This window comes from Musca autumnalis, unplaced genomic scaffold (genome assembly GCF_047663935.1).
Source record: "Musca autumnalis isolate F117 unplaced genomic scaffold, ASM4766393v1 scaffold_1, whole genome shotgun sequence".
NCBI lineage: Eukaryota > Metazoa > Arthropoda > Insecta > Diptera > Muscidae > Musca > Musca autumnalis.
Window position 1 is genome coordinate 303,392,024 of NW_027411644.1, and position 25,178 is coordinate 303,417,201.

At 37.3% G+C, this 25,178-nt stretch overlaps 1 protein-coding gene across 1 annotated transcript in view; it reads left to right on the forward strand.

Annotated features, from left to right (window-relative positions):
- Positions 1-25,178, forward strand: part of LOC141389848 (uncharacterized) — a 73,086-nt gene that overhangs the window by 39,772 nt on the left and 8,136 nt on the right. The gene's annotated exons all lie outside the window — the stretch shown is intronic.

Below are 25,178 nucleotides of genomic sequence, written 5' to 3' on the forward strand. Positions count from 1 at the left end.
GTGTTGTGTGAGTGTCCTCATTATGAGGACTTCAGGAACCTAGATTCCATGGGTATCACTAGAGTTGATGGTCAATGGGATGTGAGTCATGTGCTCTCTACTAGCTCTACTCGTGCTAGTCTTGGGGACTTTGCAAATAGGCCGTTCCGCCTTCGCAGAGCGTTAGTGCAGGTGTCGTCGTAGGTGTTGTTTCTATGTTGTTGTGTTGGGGCTTTATAGGCTTAACCGCGTATATTGCCACGGGGGGTTACCAGTCCCCTGGTCGCATGGGACCGAAACTGGAAGTAACTCTGGAAGTAACGAGATCTGACCAGAGGTCATTTTTCTGGTACCGCACGTGGTATGTAATAATGGGGAATCTCAACTCTCCACCATGCCATCACATATCTTTTAGATCTTGTCGGGGGCACTTTCAAACATAATCGGTTGCCGTTAGCCAGCTTCAGAGCGGAAGAGGTGAATGGGCCTCGCTCCTCGCAGTGAGAAAGCTACGTCCGTGCAAACGTGGGGATTAGACTGCTACATCAGTGTAACACTTGTGTCGCACTCTTCCCATTTCCCGATCGTGCCTAAACTCTCTCTCACTTTGGGTGACCAGCCCCGTGTTGTATGGAACAAAAACTAGTAGTAATTTCGACTACGAAGTCTGACTTTCTGGTAACGCGGGAGTCAGGAGCCCCTAGATCTGTTGATCTAGCCTGACTATGGAGAGGCACCCATTGGTTGCAACGCGGTGGTTGTGGTTTGGACCCTAATCGCGGGTATTGCTTCGGCTCGATGTGGAGTTGCATTATCAACCGGGTGCTGCGACCCATAGAGCAGCAGAGGTGTAAGATAGTCCTGAACCCCTTACCAAGAGGGAAGTGAAGCCCATAATTGTGGATCTTCGAATTGGTACCTGCGGGATAGACTTGGGGAATCCGTGGAGAGCTACCACTCACTACGAGTATTCTGGGTAATTCCAAAGGGGCGCTGGCCGACACATTGTATCGCGACCCCCGGTGCAATGGTGTACCATGGTTAGAGCCGTCAAGGCGAGAATCATGTAAAACCCCATCGACTTAATTCCCAATGTGAGCGACTGGTTATACCAAAGCTTTTTAATAAAACTGCGCCAATTTGGACCCACCAAATTGTTTAACGGCAAGCCATGTTTGTGGGTCCCTTAGATTTGAAATTTATACATCAATGTTTTCTCCCATCATAATTTTAACAAAAAAAAAAAAAAACAAAGAAAAACAACATTACAAATTCTAAAGAAAATAGACTCAATTGTCCCCCTCACACATTAACCTAATAAATTTGATACACTTACGGCACAACTTCAAAATAAAATGCATTTCATTTAAACAAAGTACCACTGCCGCTATGGCTGCGGCTACGGCTGCAGCAATCTTAATCGTTTAAATATGGACCATAATGATGGCAGTTATTTCCATTCAAAAAATGATTCAGAAGAAAGTAAATGCCGCCATAAATCAACGCTCAATGAAATGGAAACAATAACAAAAGAAGAGGAAGAAGAAAACAATTCCCCCAGCATTCGCTTTTCGAATGCCTTTATTGTTGTGGGCAGACAGAAAGAGAACTTTCAATCTCAAAGAAGAAGAAGAAGAAAAATAAAAAGAAATGTACTTTCTTTAGATACCTTCACAACAACTTGGAAAACCTCAACAATGGTCACATAAATACAGCAGCAAAAGCAAGCAATTGATTTCAATTTAATTCCTTTAAGATCGGCCTAAGCGACCTCAGACCACCGTGACAAACAAAAGCCGACCAAGCAACCGTTGAGCAAAAGGGAAACCATTTGAACGTTTTCAGATCTTGAAATGACTGCCGCTTCTTAGTAAAGCCACTCATCGCACATGCCACCGAAGCGCATGGTGGCGGTCGACAAACGAATAATTTAACCCAAATACTATTTTCTTTTATTATAAAAAAAACGAACAACAAAAACAATTACAAATGCGTTTACCTTCATTGCATAAAAATGGCCAGAGCAAAAGTAAGGCAGAATCCAAGTCACCAACAATGGTGGGCAACATTTTCTTTTTATTCAAAAAACACTTTGATGGTCCCTTTGCCTAACCAGGGCGAGAGTAAACGAAATGGAAAACCAGCCGACAACATACATACGAAAGCGATCTAACGGATCACAACTTGACCGGACAGACGACATATGAATTGGCGGATTTTACTACATTTTCCTATTTAAGGTGGATCGTTTGTTATCATTTATTCGTTACGAGGGACGCAATAAAATTTTAGGTATAAGGAATATATATTATCTAATATTATAAAAGAGTTCAGTAATGATGACTGACTGATAATCAACGCCCAGGATAAACGGCCAAAGCTAGAATCTTCAAATTTTGGCTTGGTACGAAGGTGTCAGATAAGGCTGGGTTTTTGGAAATTCGAACTAGAAGGGTACGAAAAGTCCTAAAAGGTACTAAATATGGTACCATTTGTATTTGGCGAACCGGTAGAGTTAGACTTCTGAAATTTGGAATGAGGGTCACTATTGGAATGTAAGATAAACGTACCGAACTGTTGTCAAAAATTCGAACTACAAGTGTACTAAAATGTACAAAATTTGGTACCATTTGGTATTATCTGAACGAATAGAGCTAGAAGCTTGAAATTTAGAATGAGAAACAAGGTTGAGAAGTTGTAGAGTCAATGTTTGTGTGTGGGGTTAGCATATGCAGATAGATGACTTTGTAAATACATACTATGAAAAGTACTAAATGTTACAGAATTTGGTACAATTTGTTTTTGTGTAAAGGGGTTTTTGGAAAGCCGTCCTAGAAAGGTACGAAAAATACTAAAGGGTACTAAATATTGAAGTTCGTAATTATGTGTACGAGAAGTACTAAATTTGGTACAATTTGGATTTGAGGGAATGAATAGAGCTGGAAACATGAAATTCGGTATTAAGATAATTTTTCGACTGCAGGATTGAGGAAGTTTTAGAAATTTTTACTTATGGGTAGGAGAAGTACTAAATGGTACTAAATTTGGTACCATTTGGATTTGGGTAAACGGAGATAGCTGGCATCCTGAAATTTGGAATTAGAATTACTTTTGAAGTGTAGGATTGATGTAGTGTGGGAAATTCGTAATTATTGATACGGAAAGCACTAAATGGTATTAAATTTGGTACAACTTGGATATGGGTGAACGAATAGAGCTTGAATTAAGATTACTGTATGGTTGTAGGCTTGAGGTAGTTTTGGAAATTAGTACTTATGGGTACGAAAAGTACTAAATAGTACTAAATTTGTTACAATTTGGATTTGGATGAACGGATAGAGCTAGAATCCTGAAATTTGGAATTAAGATTATTGTTGGACTGTAGAATTGAGGTAGTTTGGGAAATTCTTACTTATGGGTATGAACAGTACTAACTTTGGTACAATATGGATTTGAGTGAACAGATAAAGCTGGACTCCTGAAATTCGGAATTAAGTTTACTGTTGAAGTGTATGACTGAGGGAGTTGTGGAAATACATCTTCTTCTTTATTTACTCATCCGTTATCCGGATATAAGTGATAGTACAATTCATTTTGTTTTTTAATATTTATCGCATTATATTTATGTTATTGTATAGTGGTTGTCAGCTCTCTGTGTCTTGCAGCATTCAGCAGATCAGTTTCGTCGGTATAACCTGTCCAGTCCATGATGTTTTTGAGCCAAGATGTTTCTTTTCTTCCTCTAGCACGCCTTCCATCATTTTTTCCTTTTAAAATTGCTTGTAAAATGTTGTATTTGTTGTTCCTTAATACGTGTCCAAGATATGCTATTTTTCGCCTTTTTATTGTTTTTATTAACTGTCGGCTTACATTCATCCTTCTTAGTACTTCGTCATTAGAAATTGTCGCAGTCCATGGTATTTTCAGTACTCGCCGGTAAATCCACACTTCGAAGGCTTCCAATTGTCTTTCATCAGAGGACTTGAGCGTCCAAACTTCTGTTCCATATAGCAGCACCGACCAAACATAGCATTTTATAAAACGTACTTTCGTTGTTACGTTTATGTCATGGCTTTTCATAAGTTTGTTGTATTTACAAAAAGCATCTCGCGCCATCTCTATACGACTTTTAATCTCTTTCGAGGGATCCCATTGGTCGTTTATTAGTATCCCTAGATATTTAAAAGATCGCACTCTTTCAATTTCTGTACCTTGAACTTTTAAGGTCACATCTGCATGGGGATTTTTTCAGCTTATGACCATATATTTCGTCTTCTTCATGTTTATTTTGAGGCCATATTTCTCACTTACACGTGCAAGTTTCTCCACAAGTTTCTGGAGACCGGATATACTTCCAGCCAGTAACGTGGCATCGTCCGCATACCTTATGTTATTAATTATTTTCCCATGAATTTTTATTCCGACGTTTTCTCCTTCTAGCGTTTCTTGGAATATTTTCTCTGAATATACATTAAACAATAAGGGAGATAGAAGACAGCCCTGTCTAAGACCCCTTGAGATGCCAATTTATTTTGTTGGTTCTCCACTTACTTCAATTCTTGCCGACTGATTCCAATAGAGACTTTTTATGCACATAAGTTCATTGTCTTGCATTCCTATATCATGTAATATTTCCATTAATTTATCGTGTTTGACGGTATCGAAAGCTTTTTCGTAGTCAATAAAACACATGAATACATCCTTCTGGGCATCCCTACATTTTTGTGTTATAATTTGGATGCAGTATAGTGCTTCTCTTGTACCCATTCCTTCTTTAAACCCAAATTGGGTATTTCCCATGTGTGCTTCACATATTTTGTATATTCTACTATGAATAATCTTTAGAAATATCTTCAAGGCATGACTCATTAAGCTAATGAGTCTGAAGTCACTGCATTGTTTTGCATTATTTTTCTTGGGTATTGCGATGAAGGTTGATTTTAGCCATTCTTGTGGATAGTTTCCAGTGTTGTATATGTAATTAAAAAGGTTGACTAGTAGGTGTATATTGCTGGAATCAATAAGTTTCAGTAATTCTGATGGGATTTCGTCCGGTCCTGTAGCCTTTCTGTCTTTCAATGATTTTATAGCGCGTTCTACTTCGCCCTGCGTTATAGGCGTCCCTCTTCTTGGAATTTCCGAAACACCCTCATAAGATGATCGTTCGCTATCAGTAATAAGATTGGTAATATATTCCTCCCATATCTGCTTCCTTCCCTCCAAGTCAAATACAACTTCATTGTTTTTGTTAATTATAACTGGGGCTCAATTCTGTTTCTATGAAAATGTGAAATGAAAACTTTTATAAAGGAGAAAACTGTCAAATGAAAAAAATTATAAAGGAAATATTTTTCATTTCAAATTTTCATAGAACAAGAATCCAGCCCCTGGATTGGTTATTTTCTTCCCATATATTCCGGCGGCTTCCTTTAGCTTCTTGTGGAGGTTAAAATCATCGGAAATGCATACTTTGATACAATTTGGATTTTAGTAAACGGATAGATAGAGTTGGAATTAAGATTACTGTTGGAGTGTAGGATTGAGGAAGTTTTGGAAATTCGTGGGTAAGAGAAGAACTAAATGGTACTAAATATGGTGCTATATGGATTTGGGGTGAACGGATAGAGCTGGAATACTGCAATTTGAAATTATGATTATTGTAGGCCTGTTAGATTGAGGAAGGAATATTCGTACTTATGGGTACGAAAATTCTAAATTGTTCTTGGTACAATTTGGATTTGGTTTAACCGATAGGGCTGGAGTCCTGAAATTCGGAATTAAGTTTACTGTTAAAGTGAAGGATTGAGGTAGTTTTCGAAAATCTTACTTATGGGTACGAAGAATACGAACGGATACAGCTGGAATCTTGAGATTTGCAATTATATTTTTTTTGGATTTAGGGTGAGTATTGGTGGCAACGTTAGTCTCGCTGTTAATGTGTAAGGGTGATATGCGGCTGGTATTATTTTGATTATTATTATTTTAAAACAACTAATTTGTCTGTGGAAAAAATTTGGCATTGTTCGCCAAGGGGTAAGTCAGGGAAGACTAGTTTCGATCCACGCCACTGGATCTTATCACTTCCCTTGTTTCTTGTTTGTGGAAATTCTCCACCGAAGTTATTTTTCAATAACTTCTTTTGTACCCAAACATCAACTAGTCTTCCCTGCCTTACCCCTTGGCGAACAATGCCAAACTTTTTCCACTAATAAATTAGTTGTTTTAGAATATTAAAACAACAACAATGGGATTGAGCCAGACTATTTTGAAAAAACAAAATTGTATCAGCTATTCCAATAAAAAAAAACACCACCAATGTTCTATTTGAGAAACACTGGCACGGTTTGTATGGTTGGTTATGGCTGTGACAAGCTACCAACATCATTTTGTTATGATGCATTCGTTGATAATCAACGACACATAACAGTGGAAAAGGTTTCGTGCGTTTCGCAAACATTTTCGTCGGAGTTGTGTGAGGTTGCCAAAGAAAAACTTCTCATTGAAGTTATTTTTTTGTTCACCTTTATACTTCGAACTGACGCACAGAGGGGAAATTTGTGTTAAAATTTGATCAAAAGCCCTAGAAAGCTCATTTATAGCCGGATTGATATAAAATTTTGCACAAAGCATATCTTCTGTACAAGGATTAATCCTATAGAAAATAATGAAAATCGGTCCAGATTTGGATGCAGCTTCCATATATATTCGCATCTGATATGAGATAAAATGCACCAAAATCACTGAAATTTGACACATGCAACCTGAACCAGCCTAAAAAAGATTGAGCCAATTTTCAAACAAATTGGTACAGATGTATATATAGTCCAATATACATATATTTCATTCCAAATTTTATTTTTTGAAACTTAAATTAAATTTTTCTCAATTCAAATGAAAAAAGCCGTGAATATTTCTGAATAATGCAAACATATTTGATAGGTGTTGGTTTAGTCTGATAAATAAGAGCCCCGGTTATAAGGCGGAACAAAATTTAGTGCGAGTAAACCTTGCAATTCCATATAAAAATATTTCATATTTTACTTTCTTGTAATAATTATTGTTGACCTTTGGACTTTTATTATCTTTTTCTTAGTTTTTTGGCTCGAGGTCAGAGAGAAATAAAAACTATTTTTTTTTATATTTTTTTTTATTTTTAAGTTTTTTATTTTGCCAATATTTCGACCATAATCTATGGTCATCATCAGGGCGTTTTGACTTTAAAAGAAAAACAAAGATATAAATATATAAATATTTTAGCAAAAATATTTGTACACTTTAGAATAATTACATTTGTTGTTTTCTTTCTTGCACTACATTCTACGTCTCGATCTTGTTCGAGTTCAGAATACAACTAACTAACTTTTTGATGTTTTTCAATTATGCTTCTGTATATCTGCGCACAGTGTTCGGTGTCCGTTTTGTAATTGATGCGCTTTTTCGCAGGAATATTTATAATATGTAGCATTTCTAACATATATCTCCGCTTATAATTATTTTCCTGCGTTAAGATTTGAACTTCTTTAAAGTTGGGGGTGTGTCCAGTTAAGGAACAGTGAGCTGCTAAAGCAGTTTTTTGTTCCATGGGTTTATTTTTGGCTCTCTGGTCGGATTTATGGCCTCTTAGCCTAGTCTTTAGTTTGCTTTTTGTAGTACCAACATATGCCTTGTGGCATATGTTGGACTCGTCAAGAGGAATTTTTGATTTTGTCCGGCTGAAGAAATTGTTATTGGTGTTATTGGTTCATATTTTAATTGAGAAAACTTTGATTTTTTCGGAATGGCGCAAATATGCGCAATTTTTTATGATTGAATCTGATATTTGAGACTCAAGCGCATAAAACATTAGAAGAATCTATGGTCGGGAAATCTTAAAAATTATCATAAAAAATTTTCATAAAGAGGATATGTATCACCATTATTAAAGACCAAAGATGTAAAATCAATCTGAAAATTTTAAATGCTAATCTTGTTCGGAGACTGTACAAAAACAATAAATCTTGAAAAATATAAATTTTCGCGAAAATAATGTAATTTTAATGTTCACCTAATTTCTTATTTTTCGAAAATTTACATTTTGTTTTCAGTATGGCTGTGTTCAATCGACTGCTGCATCGGATTGGTTAATCTTTCAAAGTCGAGGATGGTTATAGCAAATGTAGAAAAGAGTCTGGTTGCCGTTTATCAACATTTTTTTCATAAAAAACCGATTTTCATATTTTGAGTTTTGAGCAACTTTAGGCCTATGTTTCCCCTCTGTGTGACGATTGATGTTTGGGTACAAAAGTTTTTTGTTGAAGAAATTATTGAAAAATAACTTCGGTGGAGAATATCCACAAACTACAGTTGGACAATCCAGTTAACTGAACGGTTTGATCTTTCTCGTTCCTTTTATCAAAAGGAACTAGTTCCTTAATATCGTTCCTTCGTTCCATATAGTTCCTTCCTTCGTTTGACATTTAACTCAAATATTCTTTTCGGTTAAATCGCTCCTTTTGATCAATCGTTCGTTCACATGTCATTTTGTGTAAAACTCTGCCGTTCTTTTAATGTTAAACGAATAAAACCATATTTTTATATTTTATAGAATTTAAGCGCGCTTTATTAAAGACCAGTAACAAATATTTCTACATGTTTGTAATTGATGAAAGCGAGTTTTTCGTCTCATTATTAAATTTTCTTATTTCTTTCCCATTTTACAAGCTTTGCATTTTTTTACAGGAACACATACTTTATTTTTATTGAAAATCTATTATACATATGTATTTTCCTACACATGTCGATATCGTTCCGATCGTTCCAGTCTCGGAATAGTTCCAATGAACTTGTTCGCTCCGGTACTACACAACTCTACCACAAACAAGAAACAAGGGAACTGATGAGATCCAGTGGCGTGGATCGAAACTAGTCTTCCCTGCCTTACCCCTTGGCGAACAATTTTATATTGTTGAAGATTCAATCTCATTTTCGATTGCTTGCGTGGAGTATTCCCCCATTGGCTCAACTTCATTTATTACCCTCTATTACAGAGAGTAATGTTTTTCAAAACGAACTGACAGTGTTGCAAAATTTTACTGATCGCTACCAATATCATGATTTCATCCCTCAGAACAATGCCAAACTTTTTCCACTAATAAATTAGTTGTTTTAAAATAATAAAACAATAACAATGGGATTAAGCCAGACTATTTTGAAAAATAAAATATAAAATAAACAAGTAGAAAAGTGTCAGTCGGGTTTGCCGACAGATATATACCCTCAGCCAATGTGAAACTTTCACCTCTTTTTGGACATTTGAATTTGCCGACAAAAATGTGGATTAGGAATTAACTGCAGGGCAAGTACCCTTAGGGAAGACCGATATGGGCCATTTTAGAAGTTAAACAAAATTTTGATAAAATATTAGAAGATCCGCAGTTTGGACCGAATTGGTTGCCCCATTCAAGTGATATCGTCCTAGCATTTTAGTGAATTTTTTTAAATATTGGGGATATGCACCGAAAGTTGTGGACCGGTATTGCCCATGAAACCAAGTTTGGAAATAATATGACGAAGACTAAATGTTGGACCAAATCGGTTGAACAATTGGAGAGTTATCGTGCTCTCTTTTCGGGCTGTTTTCCCAAGAAATATGGACTTGCCCCTGAAAAAACTTTTACCGTCGTAATGGTGGTAGCGAATGCAAATCGCTTTATCAAAAATCAAAGTGATTCGAGAGCAGGTCTTAAAGTGAACTTATCCGAAATTTTGTGTGGGAGGTACCAGAAGGAGTGGGCCGATTGGGGCCATATTGAAACCTGATTTAAGTCTGGTACACGTTTGACAATGGGCAAAGTATGGACCAAGTCGGTTACTCCCTTCAAGAGTTATCGTGCGCACAAATTTTCCGAACATTTTCGAAATTTTGTGCGGGAGGTACCGGAAGGAGTAGACAAATATAGTATAGTAGACAAATATAGTATATTCGAACGTGATCTATATCTGGTAGATATAGTAGGATGTGCAAAGTATAGATTACATCGGTCACTCCATTCAAGAGTTATCGTGCGCAAAATTTTTCCGAACGTTTTTGAAGTTTTGTGTGAGAGGTACCTGAAGGAGTGGACCGATATAGCCCACCTTCGAATTTAAACTATGATTTAATAAAATATTACGAAGACCAAATTTTGGACCGAATCGACAGATCCGTTCGAGAGTTATCTTGCGCTCCAAACACTACGCAAGGTGTCATAGAGGCTTTTTGCACCTTTCCGGCCATTTTCTATGGAAGTATGGACTTGCCCCTGATGAAACTTAAACTGTCGTATGGGGGAAAGTGAATACAAGTTGTTGCAACAAAAATCAAAGCGATTCGAGAGCAGGTCCTAAACTGAACTTATCCGAAATTTTGTGTGGGAGGTACCAGAAGGAGTGGGCCGATTGGGGCCATATTGAAACCTGATTTAAGTCTGGTACACGTTTGACGATGGGCAAAGTATGGACCAAATCGGTTACTCCCTTCAAGAGTTATCGTGCGCACAAATTTTCCGAACATTTTTGAACTTTTGTGGGGGAGGTACCGGAAGGAGTAGACTGATATGACCCATCTTCGAATTTAAACAAAATATTGTGAAAGCCAAATTTTGGACCAAAACGGTTCATTCGTTCTAGAAACTTGTTTGTTGAAATCTAAGGTACATTTTTGTAGTTGACTGTATCCTTAATTTTTGGTCGGTTGCGTATCTTTGAACCAGAGTCGGAGAAAAAAAGTATAAAAATTGGATATTTTCAAAAGATTTTTGCTATTTTTACCATTAAGAACCGTTCATAGACATTTCGCATATTCCAGAAAGTTGTTTATTGAAGCCTTTGCTACACTTTTGTGGTTGATTGTTTTCTTGAATTTTGAACAGTTTAATATCTATGGAGCAGAAGCCGATAAAAGAGCATAAAAATCGCAATTGTTTTGCTATTTTGACCATTAAGACCTGTTCCTTCAGAGTTCGTATATTCTAGAAAGATGTTTATTGAGATCAGAGGTATATTTTTTGTTGGTTGTTTGCTTCATATTTGATCGGTTTGGAAGCTGTATAAAAAATTTTAAAAAAAATTTTAAAAGAAATTTGACCATGGCGATTTTGACCTAGCAGATGAAGCTTGATGGATTATATGTGTTCACAATTTTTGTTCTTTAAGACAAGAGCTACAACTTTGCCTCCGAGATAAATTCAAATTTCCTAACGGGTTGGAAGATATAGTCCTGACTAAATTACTCTTTCTACATCAAAGCCACAAACCTTTGGAGGCCTATAACCGCGAAAGTTGATGAGATAGGGAAAAACGGCGAGACACGTGTCTTCTCATTTTTGGTGTTCTATCACACTGCGGTGTCAGAATATGGTTAATAATTTTCGTGTTGCACAGTGTTATAAATTATAAAATATAAAATATAACGTATAAAACATAAAATATAAAATACAATATATAAAATACAAAATATAACATTTAAAATGTCGTTCGCTGGTAATGGCATCAGTTGAGAACGGCTGGACCGATTTGGATAATTGTTTCTGTCAAATGTGCGCCATAACCCGACTTGGGTTTTTATGCAAAGAAAATTTGACACGCCCACTTTTTTCAATTTTCAATTTTGCTCATTTCTACAAAAACTACTGAACCGATTTTCCTGAAATTGCCAGGGAATGTACAGGGATGGCCCCCGATTAAATAGGCTACACATTTAGTCGAACTTCTTTAATAATGCTATATTTATAATAATTACCAATGTATCGGTTTGGAAATTAATTTGCGAGGCAATTGTGGTTGTGTCTACGATCCTACGTACTTATTTTGGACCCAAAGACTTGACAACGCGCACTTTGTAAAACATGTTTCATCTACATTTGCAATAATAACGAATGTATCGGTTTGAAAATTTACGAATTTATCTAGAATCTAGGTACTTCTTTAGGGCCTAAAGACCCGACCACGCTTACTTTTTTAAATATGTTATATCTCCATAAATACTGAACCGATTTCCATGAAATTTGCAGCAAATGCTCAAGGTTTGCCGACAATGTATACTCTATGAATATCAGAGGAGGTGGGGTACTTTCCCACGTCTTTCTTTTAAACGCTATATGTATATTTAGCATTAACTTTGGGAGACAGTGTGGTTGTGTACCTAACCTCAGGTACATATTTGGAGCCAAAATACCGGACCACGCCCACTTTTTTAAATGTGGTTTATCTTGAAAACTTATGACCACGACCACTCTTTTCAATAGATTGCTTTTCCAAAACTATCGAACGTAATTTAATGAAATTCTCAGAAATGTTCAGGAATGTCCCGTGGTCCAAAATGCTATATATTTGTTGCTATTGCTTTATAATTGCTATATTTGCTGAACTTGTGAATGCATCGGCTTGCGAATTAATTTTCGAGGCAAAGGTGGTTGCTCCCCGATCAAATGTTCTTTCTCGGTGCCCGAAGTCCCAACCACGGACAGTTTTTAAGTATGTTATATCTCGAAAACTATTTTGTGGAATGTGCCGTGGTACATGTAGCCGTGAATTTCGAAGAAAAACAATATATTTACAAATCTCCTTAAATGATGAAGTTCATCGGTCCATCAGCCATGAACAACTAACAACATATAATTCTCACAAGCGGTAGAATTCGACTTTACCATTTTTTCAACCTTTATAATTAGACCGTTTTAGGATAAAGATAGGGGACATGGGAGATAATAAATCCTAACCAGCATAAATGGGCGAACACATCCGAAAAAGTCCGTAAGAGAAAAGAAAGGTTACAGACAAAATCTGTTGATAAATTTAATATCATCAATGAATAACTTAGATAATGGACCCGAAGAAATTACACAGAAAATACCTATTTTTGAATCGTAAAGCATAAAGTCCATTAAAAGTTGTCATTAAAACTCAATACGACGGGCCAGCAACGCGGACCTGGGTCTGCTAGTATAAAATATACATTATAAAATATAAAACATAAAATATAATATAAATATATATATATATAATATAAAATATAAATTTTAATATAAACCTCGTATATTCAAGACTGCAAGTCTCTTCCATTACTGTAGGGTTAAACACCAACGTTGACGTTATTTAGCGAATCGCTTCACTTAAAATACCAAACTTGAAATGATTTCGTATAAAGATGTAATAACCTAAGTTGGCCTACTGCTTGCCTTCTATCTACAGTTCTCATGTTTTAATGCCGCTTTAACAACTTTACTGCAATGAATGCCCAGTTGGTGGTTTTGTAGTTTGTTCCGTGTGCAATCAAAATAGACAGACCCACGCGCGCACTTAGGAGGAACTATCAGTGAAGCAAGCAATTTGATTGTTGTTTTGGTTCAACGGCATGTTGAGGAAAAGCCCTCCACCTAAAAGCCAACGAGTTGAGTATGTACTCATACCATACCGCCTAACCCCCTATAACATACAAAGACACTCAGTAAATTTACTCCTTCTGAAAATCTGTCAGACAAACTGACAGTTAAGCTGATCTATGCTGTTCTTGCCCGTTGCTTGTTTGATGTTTGGGTTGTGAAATTGAATGGCATGTCACTTTCTTGATTTGGACAGTTTATGAGGGGAGTTGTGTTGTGTTGTGTTTTTTTTTTTTGTAGAATAAAATTTTAATGTTTTTCGAATTTGGGTTATTGGGTTTTTGGCCAAGAAAGATATAAAAAATAACTTTCGCATAAAATCATATCCTTGAGACATCTCTCGGTTAAATTCCGTTTTTTCTTTTATGTTGTACTTTTGTTTGACTCCAGGCAATGCTATTGTTTTTGATGTTTTCAATGTTCAACGAAACAGTTATAAATGTTCTATTGTCCAGTTAAATGCAGCACAGTGCAGCAAATTCTGAGAGGATGTGATTGCTATGTTTATGAAAGAATGAAGTCAACTCATTTCCACATCTAGGATATGAGTTAACTTCGTTTCTAAACATTCCAAAAAATTGTTTTTCCTAAAAATCTGAAAATATCTTTAAACAAGTGAGCAAAGGCTATAGTCGGGACAGGGCCGACTATGTGATACCCTACACCACTACCCATGTGAATAAGATTTTCATTGGTAAACATTTCTTTTAGGGAATATTTCCTGACTACCACCAAACTCTATATGTTTATTCCTCTCTGGTTGCCCCATTAGCCCCGATCACAATTGCAACCAATTTTTTCATTTTTTCTAATCACGCTACAGATTACAAGAAATGGAAAAATTTGATACCATTGTGATATCTCCCGTATTATCTTAAAATTTCGTGACGATCCGATCAAAATTGCGACCTGTAGCGTGATTACAAAAAAAAAAAAATGGGATGTATTACCGACTACTGCGATATCTCCGTTAGTTTGTAACCCACGCCAACATACTTTGCATCATTGTAAAGGTGTGATTTTCTACTTTCATAGCCAGGCATTGCATTTGGAAGGTCCCCAAACAAAGCTGTGATATTCGTCATTATTATAAAAATCGCAAAAATGAAAAGTTGTGTTCTATTAGCGGCCATTGCGATATTTTCGTTGTTTGGTCACCTACGACAACCTACGTTACATCGTTGCAGAGGTGATATTTTCTACTTGCATTAGCAGGTTTTGCTTTTGATATACCCCATATAGAAGCGGAGATATTCGCTTTGAAATAAAACATTGACTTTTTCTCCAAATAAGTTTTTTGCACATTCCGACCCCTGAGTATTATCCGACCATCACCAAAATCAATAGGCTTCCTCTCCTCCCGGACCCCCATTCTTCTTCTTTATTTGCCATTCCGTATTCGGGTTTTAGCGATCATACAATTACATAATGATAATTTGGTATATTTAACAAATCAGTTTATTAATTTATATATAGGTTTCTGTTTTTGGCGGCATTCAGAAGAGTTCTTTCATTATGGTGTCCAGTCCAGTCTTGAATGTTTTTGAGCCATGATGTTTCCCGTCGCCCTCTCGATCTTCTCCCATCGATTTTTGTTTGGATAACTGTTTGCAGAAGCTTATATTTTTCATGCCTCATAATGTGACCAAGATATGCGGTTTTTTGTGTTTTTATATTTTTTATTAATTGGCGTTCGACTTGCATGCGTTCTAACACTTCGTCGTTTGTAATGCGCTCGGTCCATGGGATCTTTAAAATTCGACGATATATCCATATTTCAAACGAGTTCAATCTTTTTTCATCTACAGCTTTCAAAGTCCATGTTTCCGCAGAGTACAATAAAACGGACCATATGTAACATTTTACAAATCGTATTTTTGTAGTAAGACTTATGTCGTGGCTAAGTAAAACTTTGTTATGTTTGAAAAAATTGTTTCTTGCCATTTCTATTCGGCATTTAATTTCTCTTGATATGTCCCATTTATCGTTGATTTGAATTCCGCCAAAATTTCGTGTCGATGCGATCAAAATTACGACCTGTAGCTTGATTTTCTAAAAAGTGGACAAATGGGATGTATTACCGACTATTGCGATATCTCCGTTACTTGTCCACATACGCCAACCTACTTTGCACTATTGTAAAGATGGGATTTTTTACTTTCATAGTCAGGCCTTGCTTTTGGAAAGTCCCCAACCAAAGCTGTGATATGCGTCATTATAACTAAAATTGCAAAAACAAAAAGTTGGGTTTAATTTGCGGCTATTGCGATATCTTCGTTGTTTGACCACCTATGACAACCTCCTTTACATCGTTAGAAAGGTGATATTTTCTACTTTCATTAGCAGATCTTGCTTTCGGTATACCCCTTATGGAAGCTGAGATATTTGCTTTCGAAAAAAACGTTGACTTTTTCTCCAAATAAGTTTTTTGCCCTTTCCGACCCCTAAATATTATCCGACCATCACCAAAATCAATAGGCTTCTTCCCCTATGGGACCCTCATCAACACCCAAAATTTAGTGACGATCCGATCAAAATTGCGACCTGTAGCGTGATTACAAGGTTTAGATGGACAGACGGACAGACGGACAGACGGACGGACGGACGGACTGACGGACGGACACACATAGCCAGATTGACTCAGCTCGTCGAGACAATCATTTTGGTATATATAAGTATGGGTCTACGACCATTATTTCGATGCGTTACAAACTTTTTGGGCAAAACCAACTTATAATACCCTCCCCACATAGTGGTGTAGGGTATAAAAATTGGTTTGGTTGTTTCTAAAAATCTCGATTGATGCACTGTAATTTAACTTCGTACGCCTTTCTTAAAAAATTAAGATAGAACTTCTAATATTATTCATTATATCATTCATATTCAAAATTTCACCCAAAATTAAAGATTAATCCCTTGTGGACTTGTTTCCTTCTTACTTGTTGCTAAATACTGTGCCCATCAAATTTTTTAAATCATTTTTATGACGTTTTGCTAGCTTTTTCTCACAATTCTATTGCACCATTTAAATTCTGATTGAAGTTTTGTACCAGTCAGTCGATTGGCCTTAAGACAGTAAAGTTCCACCTACTTCGTAAATGAAACTTTTGGATCTGTTACTATTCCATTCATCCAATCATTTATCGTCATTGCAGTGAATGATGGATGGTTGTGAGATAATATCATTCACAATAGTTAATTGTAGGATTTTGCAGATTTTTTTAGAATCTATTAATTATTTTTGTATTGACTGTTGTTATTGACCTCAGAAGCGGATGATTTTTGGTTGTGTAGGGAAATTGCGGCAAGAAAATAATAAAAAAATAAACAATTCAATTCAATAAAAAATCAACAACAAAAATTCCAGAAGTAGTTCAAGATGTGCTCTTTCAAGTACAAAAAATATATACCTAAAAATATTGGTAGTTTCTTTGGACCACGGGATATTCCTGAACATTTTCTGAAAATTTTATGAAATTAGTAGTAGTAGTTTTGAAAACATTGGACGTTGTCATCAGTTATATAACATATTTAAAAAAGTGGGCGTGGTCTGGTATTTGGCTCCAAATATACACATAACCCCATTGTCTCCCAAAATGTATGCTAAAACCGATATAATCATAAGTTTGGCTTATACATATAGCGTTTAAAAAAAGGCATGGGAAGGTACCCCATCTCCTCCGAAATGCATAAAATATACATAACAACGGCAAACCTTGAGCTTTTGCTTCAAATTTGATGAAAAAAAAACAGGCGTAATCGGTAACCGATACATGCCTAATTTTTGCAAATATAGCGTTTTTTTAAATATCGCATAGGGGAGCTACCCCGCCCCCTTTGGAATGGATGCCACCGTTGTGCAATGGTATGCACACCTGCCTTGCACGATAAGGGTCGTGGGTTCGATTCCCAGGCCAGACAATATCAAATTTTCAATGGTGGCAAAATACCTATCAGTGATGTTGGCGACATTTCCTGAGTATTTCAGCCATGTAAAACTTCTCTACAAGTGGCGGACTCGGCAATAAACAGTAGGTCCCATATCATTGAGCTAATATGAATCGGGGTGCACTCATTGATATGAGAGAAGTCTCCCTTGTCCCATCTGGGATGTTTGTGGAACAATTATTATATAGCCCGTTTTAGGGGCCATCACTGTACGTTCCCTGACAATTTTAGGAAAATCGGTTCAGTAGTTTTTCCAAAAAAAAACTTTAAATTGAAATGAAAATTGAAAAAGTGAAATTTTTAAAACATAGGGTATAGGGGAAGTTCCCCGCCCCCTCCGAAAAAAAATTTGTAGCCTATATTCACCGGAAGCCATTCCTGTACATTCTGCGACAATTTCGGGAAAATCTGTTCATTAGTTTTTGTAGAAAGGATTAAAATTGAAAATTGAAAAAAGTGGGCGTGGTCAAATTTTCTTTGCATAAAAAACATAAGTTGGGTTATGACGAACATTTCGAAAAAAAGCATTTACCGTCGTAATTGAGGCGGCAAATGCAAGTTGCTTCAACAGAAATCAAAGTGATTCTAGAGCGGGTCTTAAACTGAATTTATCCAAAATTTTGTGTGGGAGGTACCCGAATGAGTGGAAAACATAGTCCATATTCAAACCTGATATACATATGGCAGATGTATTAGGATATGTAAAGTATGGACCAAATCGATCACTCCCTTTTAACTTATTCTAAGTTTGGACAAATTTTGAACCGAGTCTGCAAATCCGTTCAAGAATTATCTTATCTTGCGCTCCAACCACTAAACACAGTGTCATAGGGGTTTGTGCACTTTTCACTATTTGCTCAGGAAGTATGGACATGCCCCAGATGAAACTTGTACCGTCATATGGGGGCGGTGAATACAAGTTGTCGTAAAAAAAATCAAAGCGATTCGAGAGCAGGTCCTAAACTTAGGCTGGTAGACTGCGCAGCGGTACCAGATTTAAGAATCTGGACATTCACAAGGTTACCTGGCTGTCTCCAGACAAACAAGAAATCAATTTGGTCACGTTGTGGTAGATGGAAGATATTCATCCGGACATGGAAATCATTCATGCGATCGATTGGAGGAGCAAACATAGATTTAGACCACCACTTTATTGCAGCAAATAGAGTTCGAACAGACTCAACGTTGAACATATAGCCACAGCAAATTCCACTAAACTTGCCCAATTGCGTAATCAAAGCACTTCTTGTTCCGATAACTTATCAGCACAGTGGCAAAGTATTGCTCATTCCATGGCAGTATTGTCCACTCCGGCATATAGGGCTACTCTACAATCAGTACCAAGGCGTAGCGGACGAGAGAGGTATCGGGAGAAGAGGAGAAAGAAGAAACGTATTTTCCGCAGGAAAAGGAGAGAAATGGAAAAGCGGGAGTCTGAAAAAATTTAGATGTACAGGAGCCAGAATGAAGTCCGCAAAATTCTACCAAAGAGTGAAACATCACATTGATGGCTTTGGTACAGGCACATCGTCCCGTAGAGACCACCGAGGTAATTTGGTTACTCATATTGTGCAAGATAGTGTAAGGGATATTGTGCAAACGGATTAAGCATATTATCAAGAAATAATTGGGTTATATCAATGCGACTTTCGACCTCAAGTCAGGATATAGGGAAGACCTTATTAACGGGTATCAATTTGAAATGATATCCAAGCCTGCATGATAGGCTCGTTGGTCTAGAGGTGCTCGTTTATACCTTTGGACCTCTCGCTCTAAATCATGAAGATCTCTCCTGACGCGCCTGGGTGGGGGAAGCCTTTCCATTAAATCGTGACAGGGGTGCTCATGGCGATAGCACCCAAGCAGATACTGCATTGGCAACATTCTGTTGTGCTGATGTACTGGGAAAACCTTCGTCTCCTCATGAAGATGGTCCACTGGTGGCTTAAGGATGTACTCTGTTGCAGTCCTCAAGGCGGCATTCTGGCAGGATGGAATATTCTTCCACTGCTCTAAAATTTGCATATCATACTGGCGCCGCACAGCTTTCCACAGACCGGTCTATAGCTTAATAAGATGTCAACAGGGTTTCTTTGTCAGCACCCTAAGTGCTGCTGGCCAACGACTTGATAACCTTGTTTCTACTTCTGATCTTTTCGCAAGTATCTGTGGCTTGCGCGGATGACTTAAAGACGCTGTCGAACGTTACACCTGTTGACCTTGACTAATATACATATATGGATATAACGTGTAATGATGTTGCGGTACTATGTATTTTTCGGAAACCATGTTGATTTTCGGCAAATTGGAAAACAAAATCCTCCTCATGATGAGAAAGTAATACCTCTGAACCTTCGCTACTGACCACAAAAGAGAAATCTGCCTGTACTATTCGTTTCTGCTGGCATATTTGCCTGGCTTACGTAGTGACAGGGGGTCTGCAACTTGTCAGGCTTGTGATACAATATGGGTGAATACCGATAAATTGATAAAACTACTCAACTCAGGGTTTATTCAGTTGTTTAACCAATCCCATTGAGATTCCATGTGGTTCCAACGCTTTGGATAATTTCTCGTTTCAGACGAAATCTGCAATCTGATGAGGCTTGCCGCCCAATCACTCTCGAGGTACTCATTAAATTTTCGATTAAGATAACATACTGGCCTCTTGGGATCATTCACTGTCACGACATTTAAAGTAACAGCCGCTCTATCAGCATTCTTTACCGCATTCAATAGTGATTTAAGCTTTGTTCACAATTTACTCAATCATTACATTACTTATGGTGGTCTAGCCACTTTTGTCGCCTAATGTTCGCCTACTAGCCCGTTGACTTTAACAGTATGTTCCCTAACTCTTTGGTATTCAGAATTTGTACGACGAACCTCATCACGATCATATGTTTGTCGCCCCTCCTGGGAAATTTGGTCTTACCTAGCAGCTGCCCCTGTGATGATGTCCCGCAAAATGTTTCTCAGCTAGCCGAGTATTTCGGGGACTGGGCAGATCTAAGGCGCTGATTGGTAAAAAGTAAGGTCGTCAGTAGTTATGAAGTCGTGTGATCTGTTAACGGATACTATTATAGAAAGGTAATCTAAGTCAAACAAAATGATGCGTTGTCAAAGCAAGTGATTTATCAGACCGGGTGCCACAATGGCGATGTCTGGCGAGCTGTGACAATTTTCTCTTATCCTCGTAGGATCTTCTTAGTCCACCATGCTAGATGTGGAGGTATCAATTTGCTCCGCCTGAACTGTAACTCTCTGATCATTACCTAGGACGGAATGCCAAAGCTCATGATGAGCACACTGGTATCAGACGGACCTCAAATGTGAACGGTATGTGCACATTAAGCAGCTCTACCTCTGCAGCTCCACACTTTACTGCTGCCTGCATATATTCCATGTATAGGTCACTAGAGTCAAGTTCAAGCGAGAGAGAACAGGCTGATGTATAATGAAAACAAGTCGCCACCTCCGATTGTTGTACAATCCTTCCGCAAAACGTTGTAAGCATAGAAACGTTTGATCTGCAGGTGATGGTGTGCTTTGTTTTCTGGATCGCGGCGACCATAATGTTTCTCTGACTCATAAAGTCCACAATCTTCGGGACGGTGGCAATTCAATTGCAGGATAGATACATTCGCTCAAAATGGGGCGAAAGGTTCTGCATTTGCTGCTGTTGAGGAGAATGCGGTGGTGAGTCGTATTGAATGACGAAAGTTAAAAAACACGCCCGGCACGGGCTTAAAGAGCTCGCAACGGCATTCCGGGATATATCGCCACTCCCAAGGTGAAACAAATGCACGAATACAAACAAATAATTGTTGAGGTGACGGCCCCTGGACGAAGTTTCTTCCAAGTTAATCCGGTGCACAGAACCTACCGCCGTATGAATTTTGTTCGTGTGGAGTGAATATGGAATAATTAGACTTACTATAAGACCTTACCCACGAACGCCAGTAAAAATTGTCAACATAGGTCTACGGTTTGGTATGGCCCCATACTGTCTGACGCACTATGACATTTATGCTTCCCAGTGGTTAAAAACAATCAAACATTGTGGACCCCACGTTGTTGTACCGTCAGATTTCAGTTATTTTCAAGTTAGCAAAAATTAGGTATTTGTTGACCACTGGGAAGGTCAACAAACATCTCCAAATAAATTGTGGTCAGAGAGAAAATAAATTATTCCATATAAGTTCAGAATATTTCATGGTGGAGGGTACTAAAAGTTCGGCCCGGCAAAAATATAAACATTTTGAATTATTTCGCAGACGATTTGAATCTAAATACCAGCTACTGTATCAAACAATGGATGAGGTGATAAAATCATCCCTCTAGTTTTCCTTGGACAACATTGTTCCACATGTTCCTTATTTTGTAACTTATCCTGTACTTGAGGTCCTGATCAATCGGAAATATATTTAAGGGTAGGATAAGTATGTCACATTATTGAAAGCATCTTCAATATCAATGCTTTGGAAATAATCGCCATAAAAATGTATTTTTCATTTTATAAGATAATCAGTTTTGGCGCCCAACGTGGAACCCAATATCACAAAATTGTAATTTATCAGATATTATGTCGGTCACTAAGGCATATGGATTATGTTATTAAATGATACATGAAATATTATGTTTTTATGTGTAGAAATTTGAATATTTCCAAATCCACAATAGCAAAATTCAACAGCAAATCACCGAAAAATTAAGCACAGTCATTGAAAATTTTTCACTTTTATGTGAAAGCACTCATATTTGTTAGCATAGAATCTTTGTTTTGCCTTGTAATGACGTTGTGAATAAAAGCGAAATTCAAAACACGCTCTAACAAGAGACGCAAGTAAGCTACCAGAAGTAAAAACACTTATTCTTTGTCATTTTAATCCTATTAAAGTGGTAACGAAAAAGTCGCGGACTTTTGTTGGCGCTTTCACACGAGTGGAAATGTTTCTTCATTGATTGACAAATAAAAGTAACAATTCTTTTAACAACGAAAATATACAATATGGAGAAGTAACTTCTTCAATGAATCGATGAAAAAGAAGAATTGAAGATGTGTTTCTTACGTTAATTGCTATAGAATTCAATTCTATGAATGAAAGTGATGATCAGAGAAATATGTGCATTTGTATGTAAAAAGCGTAGTATTTTTTGAGTTTTTTGTGTTAGAAGAATTTGTCAGCTGTTGGGAGAGTGTAATTAAATTGCGGTGAGTCAGTGATATTGATTGAAAAAGGATATCAATAAAGATCAAACTTCTATTAAAGCTAGTCTTATTTACAATCATCTTACACAAAACACAAAAATACAAAAAAAGGTTCGGAAATTAGTCCTGGGAAAATAAATAGTTTCAAACACTTCAAATGTTTATAATTTTAACTGCAAATCATAACTTTTCCTCAAATTCTATGCAAATTTTATTCTTCCAAATTTGTGTTAAAGCGCAATAAAATCTAAATTTGTATACCCCAAATTGATTGATAGATAGGCGGCGGCTGCCATGTAATTCTCTGTCCATAACAACGAATGAACACAACACCGCATTAACACAATGGGAATGCCTTAAATCACATCACGATATAACGACCATTTAATAGCTTACAGAGAGAATCCAACTAAGAGAATGGGAACAAAATATCATAAAGTAATAAAGTTTTCATCAGTTTTGTATCAGAAAAACAAAAGAGAATGGACAATAAATGCCACAGTAAACTTTGAAAAGCTAAAATCCGTTGTTTTCCTCTTAAGATGCCGTTACTGTGGAAAGTTGTATAAGTTAAAAATGTAAAATAAAAACAAATGATGTAATCTAACGAATTAATAACTCAAACGCCAGTGAATAGATGCGAGGACTACTATATATATTTCTGGCCTAGTATGAAAATGCTAGTATTTATCAATAAAAATAGTTTTATTGTTTTTCAAAGTATTCTCCAGCATGATTTACACACTTTTGCATGTCCTCAAACCAATTGTCGAAGATTGATCCAGGCACCTACCAGACATGGTTTTTCAACTCTTCGACGGCATCTTCTGGCTACGAAAATCGTTGACCACAAATTTTTTGAATTAATTCTCTTTTTTGTAGATGTGTCGAAATAAAAAGAAGTCATTGGGTTCGGTTAAAAAGGCGCTGGTTTGAGCCGATGTGTGAGAGTTCGCGTTGTCATGTTGCACAATAGTTCGTCTTTTCTTGTTCGTTTAACGAATTTCTCCGAAGATTTCAGCAAACAAATTGTGGTGTACCACTTAGAATTGACTTCCTACGTTGCTCAAGCAGAACAGTACCCACATGACCAGTTTTGTCGAAGGCCGTTTGCTTCGAAGTGCTTCTTCCATGAAGAACTTTCTTTGAATTAGACTCGTTTTCGAAGACCACACGGTCTATTAATGTTTTGTTTCGGGCTCATACGCATACATCCATAATTCGTCACCTGTGGCGATTATATAAACGTATTTTAAAGTTCCGCGATCGTGTTTTTATACCCTCAGCATATATGCTAACGAGGGTATATGCACTTTCATACGTGCAAAACTATGTTTGGATGAAGTCCGTTTCAGACAATTTGGAGTTGATTTAGCCATGTCCGTCCGTCTGTCTGGCTGGCTGAAGCGCACTATAACTCTTGAACGGATCAGCCGATTCGGTCCAAAATTTGGCTTACGTAATATTTTGTCTAAACTTAGTTTAAGTTCGAAGATGGGTTCTATCGGACCACTTCTTCCGGTACCTCCCCCACAAAAGTTCGAAAATGTTCGGAAAATTTGTGCGCGCGATAACTCTTGAAAAGAGTATCCGATTTGGTCCATACTTTGCATATCGTGAAATTTCTACCAGACTTAGATCAGGTTCTATCGGGACATTCCTTCGGGTACCTCCCACACATAATTTCGGAAAAGTTCAGATTAGGACCTGCTCTCGAATCGCTTTGGTTTTTGTTGCCGCACCTTCCCCCCATATAATGGTACAAGTTTCATAAGGGGAAAGTCCATACTTCCTGAGAAAATAGTCTGAAAGATGCAAAAAATCCCTATGACACCACGCGTAGTGGTTGGAGCTCAAGATAACTCTGGCACGGATCTGCCCATTCGCTCCAAAATGTGGCCTTCTTAATATTTTGTGCAAACTTAGTTTAAGTTGGAAGATAAGCCATATCGGCACACTCCTTCAGGTACCTCCCCCACAAAAGTTCAAAAATGTTCGGAAAAATTGTTCGCACGATAACTCTTGATGGGAGTGACAGATTTGGCCCTACTTTAAACATCCTAATACACCTACCAGATATAGATAAGGTTCGAATATGGACTATGTTTGTCCACTCCTTCGGGTAACTCCCACACAAAATTTTGGAAGGTTGTAAAAGACTCCTATGCCACCATATGTAGTGGCTGCAGAGCTCGAACCGAATACTGCGTTCGTCTACACTTTGGAAATCGTAATATTTCTTCGAACATTAGATGAAATTCTAAGGTGGTGCTTATAGGTCCACCCCTTCCGGTACCTCCCCATCTATCCCCGCACATCTTTGAGCTTTAATCCTATCCATATTTGTATCGGTTCATACGCCCAACATTTTGAATACCCCCCAAATACATACGTTTTTTTAGGAAAAGTGTATTTCAATCCACACAGGCTGAGGGTATATCGCCGTCGGCATAGCCGACTGATACTTTTTTACTTGTTTCATTATATTTTATTCCGCTGTCTGCTGGATTCGATCTTGCAAAATTCTGATTTGTAGCCGAACACACTACACACTAGGCCACGCGTACAAACATCAGAGTTGTTTAAACGCTAACAGGTGCTTGCATGTTCACCACCAACTGTTCTTTGCTTTGTTTAAC